Here is a 4,028-nt window from a genome sequence, read left to right as displayed (position 1 = left end):
TGTGTGTGTGTGTGTGTGTGTGTCCGTGTCCATGTGCTTCAGCCAGCCTGGCTCTGCTCTACAGAACCTATCTTGCACGGGACACACACATCTTGTTTAAAGACCAGCCTGCTACAGAGGATGCCTTTGCTGGCTAGCATCTTGAGCTGTGACACCAGGATATTCTCCAGGATGTCTCATTTCACCAACCTCTCCTCTTCCTTACCTCTCAGAGTTCCTTTAATGGATAGGGAATGGCTGGTGCTGAACCCCCCAGGAAAGTAAGACCCATCTCCAAGGCTCAGAGGTGGCGATTCCATGCTCCCTGGCACTTGCTGAACTTCTAGCCAGTCTTACTTTGGCTGTGGCCAGCCCCAGCCTAGGAACCTTCCCTCTGTCTGGTCTCTCCCTCCACCCTGAGAGGAACCAGGATGAAGTTCCTTTAGAAAGGCAGGGCATCCTGCCCAAACAGCCACTCTGTATTTGAGGGTTGATCATGCCTTTCAGTTCCTTGTTCTTTTGCAGTTAATGCTTCATGAACCGCTGTGGGTGTGATGACCAATACAGGTGCTGTGGGCACAGCAAGGGGTGGAAGATGCATCTCTGCCCATGAAGATGGTCCAGTTTGGTGTGGGGAGGGCGGGGGAAGTATGCGCCAGGGGGCAGGTGCAGGTAGGGTCTTGGTGTCTGCTGGAACCTGGGCAGAGCTGGCCCCATGCTGCTTTGGGTCAGTGAAGTGTAGCTCCAGCTGGGTTGGGGACACTTTAGCATTATTTTTGTTCATGGTGACTTAACTCAGTTCAGCTTCAGTTCCTAGCTCTGTTTGAAGACCTTCCTTGCTGTGACCATTTTGTGGCAGAGCACTGAGGTTATCTGAGAGAGACTAGTGACTATGGGATGGGGGTGGGGGGGCAGAAGTAGGAAGAACCCACCCAGATGGACTTTCCACAGCTGCAGGGTGGTGGCACCAGACCCAGATGAGGAACTGGAGGGGTGCTGGTGCAAAAGGACCTGGAGGCTCAGCTGCTGCAGGGGTGTGCCCAGGAGGGGAAGTCAGGGCAGTAGCTCAGACCCAGGTGTGCCCATGCCGGTCTCCTCCACTGCTCTCATTTAGCTCCCTGAGCTTCTGCAAACCCTTCTAGACTAGCATGGGTCCTCGTGGGCTCCTTTCCTGCTGGCCTGGTACGTCCTTAGACAGACAGCTCCACCTCGATCAAGGAGCCCACGAGCTCGGGCCAGTCAGTGCAACTCCGGGTAACATAGGTCATGCTTGGCAATCCCGTGGCCTCACTATCCATTTAACTATGGGGCTGGGTTTATAGAGTGCTTCTTGGGTAGTGATCTGCTGTGTGTTCTCAGTAAACGCTACTGTCCCTAGCCTGGCTGCATTCCTCCCCAGGCCCGAGCCAGAGCAAGTAATTGTGGCTTAGAATGAGATTAAATCCTCAAGTTCTACCCGGGTGTTCTGCTGGGTTTGGGTACACCTTCCTGAGAGAGGGAAAAGTTAGAAGTTACATATCCCTGAGTGGGTGGGTGAGGCAAACAGGGCAGGAAGTGGTTGCAGCTTCTCATGTGCTGGACTTGAGATGGCAGCGTGACGCTCAGAGCTTGAGGGGCAAGATGTGGGAACTGAGTGGAACATTGTTTGCAAAGGCCATGGACCCAGGCTTGTTTCTTGCAGCAGATACTCCTCTCTCCCGCTCTGGCTACCATCTAGCCTGGCCTTGGTCCCTGCCTGACTCTTCCTGGTCTCTGAGGGGTATGCGGCCACCGCTCTCTGGCTTACAGGCCACCTCAAACCCATGCAGCTTCAGGAGAGCCCTCTTCCCCCGAGCCTTCAGACAGTCCTGCTCTGCAGGTGTCAGGTCTGGGACTTTTAGCCTGAGAACATGTGAGCCACATTCCAGGGACCTTCCAAGTTTCCAGACTGCCTGAAGTTTTAACGCCTGATTGTCTTGCTGAGCACAAGGTTCAGAGTGTCCAATTTCCCCTAACAGGCAGCATTTCAAAACACATCACAGGACTCATGGTTCCCACCCACCCATTCAGAATGCGGTAGCGCTAAGGGAATTCTACACCCACGACCAGCAGAGGCTCCCCTCTCGCGTGTGACAGCAGGCATCCGTCTAATAATCATCTAACAAGTTGCCATACCACTGTTCAGAACATCGTCAACTCGCTCTGTCTTCTCAGAGACCGCAGAGGTCTCATGAGCTCTGTTTTAACACAAATGAGCCATAAGTCAGAGAGGGGTGAAGTGGCCTGGTCAGGGTGACCAAGAGAAAGTTCCTGTACTAAACCCCAAGTCTGTTTGGCTCCAAAACTGTGTCCCAATCTTACTCTCGTTTTTCTTCCCTTTGAGGGGAGGTTGCTGTATATCCTGGACTAGCCTTGAACCCAGATTTGCAGAAATCCTCCTGCCTCAGCCTCCTAGCTCATTATCTCAACTCTTTGCTTCCGTGTCACAGTTTTTGCCGAAGGATAAGGGCACAAGGGGCAGACTCACTGTCAGGATGTCTGGTTGGGAGAGTGTATTAGATCAATGGAACGTTAGAAACAGCGAGATGTGCCCTGGGCATGAAATAGGAACCCAGGACCCTAAGACTAGCTAAGTGGGCCAGCGGGCAGTAGGTAGGTGACTGGCAGTGTGAGGGAGGGGTTGGGTCCTGAGAAAAGCTTAGAGGAGACAGGCTGAGGATAGGAGTGTAGTCACATCTGGCAAGATTGTGCAGGTGTGTGTGAGTGTGTGTGTGAGTGTTGGGACTGCATGGGAGAGGGTACGGGGTCACACCACAACACTTATCTAGGGGCTGAACCACAGCTGCCTCTTTGGAACACTTAGGGCCCTGCTTTCTATGAATGCTTCCTTGTAGATTGAGTGTGTGTGTATGTGTGTGTGTGTGTATTCATTCATGTGTGTGAATGTGGGCACTCACATGCCGTGGCATGCTTTTGGAATCAGAAGACAATCTCGGGTGTCAGGGTACAACCTGGGGTGTCTGTCAGTCAGGGTACAACCTGGGGTGTCTGTCAGTTCAGGAACAGCCTTGATGTGGGTCTTCATCTTCTACCTTGTTGAATGGGTGAGCGGATGACTGGAGCCTGTTAGGGCTGGCACCATAATGTGACCCTCACTCTGACACTCTTGTTCTGCAAGGCCTGTGACTCTGGAGGTTTGATGTCTGTGGAGCGAGGACAGCAGAATGGGAGTGGGCTGAGTCACTGGCTCACTGCAGGTTGTCAGACCTCACTGTGGGACAAACTGTCCCTTCCTCACCCAACCCAGGAACATCCTCTGGGGCTCAGGGGAACCTGGGAATTGTAAGGAAGGGATGGACACATCTTTCGCTGTAGAACACAGTTCAGTGTTCTCCAGACATCCTTAGGAAAAAGGAAAAGCCCCACATTATCACGGTAGGAGGGCATATTTGTGGCTCAAAGTGAGGGCCCCCTCTTCTTGGCCATGTGGGATGGTTCAGCTCAACTGTGTCCTCACCATACTAGGCTGAATGTTTCTGGAAGTTCCTCCTCTTCCCTCTCTGAGGCTTAGGAAGCCCCAGTCTCATTCAAGAGTAATCCTCCTTCTGGGCCCACCGCCAGGGCTCACCTTAGAAAAATATTGAACTTGAAGCACTGCAGCTATTGGGCTGAGAAACTCTGCTAAGCTGAAGGGGTGTTGGAAGGCTGATAGTGATCTCTCTCTCTCTCTCTCTCTCTCTCTCTCTCTCTCTCTCTCTCTCGTGTGTGTTTGCACATATGTCTTTATATGTGTGTTGCAAGTGAGTGTATAAGTGTGTGTATGTGTGGATGTTTCCGTAGTTGGCATTCTCAGGATTGGCTTATAAAGTGATTAAGAGTATGTTGTGTGTACCTACTGCCCTTCCAGACTTGGCCTGATGTTGTAGTTGGAGCTGCAGGAGGCAGATTTCCCAGCAACATGGCTGGGGTGGAGGGTACAGAGGCAGACATCCTAGTGACATGGCTGGGGTGGAGGCTACAGAGGCAGACATCCTAGTGACATGGCTGGGTGGAGGCTACAGAGGCAGACA

General features: G+C 52.4%; 1 protein-coding gene across 2 annotated transcripts in view; it reads left to right on the top strand.

Annotated features, from left to right (window-relative positions):
• Positions 1-4,028, top strand: part of Fbln1 (fibulin 1) — a 73,031-nt gene that overhangs the window by 9,545 nt on the left and 59,458 nt on the right. The window lies entirely within an intron of this gene.

Source organism: Microtus ochrogaster, chromosome 15, assembly GCF_000317375.1.
Source record: "Microtus ochrogaster isolate Prairie Vole_2 chromosome 15, MicOch1.0, whole genome shotgun sequence".
Taxonomy (NCBI): domain Eukaryota; kingdom Metazoa; phylum Chordata; class Mammalia; order Rodentia; family Cricetidae; genus Microtus; species Microtus ochrogaster.
Note: the sequence above shows the minus strand (reverse complement) of the source record. Positions and strands in the feature narration are given on the sequence as shown.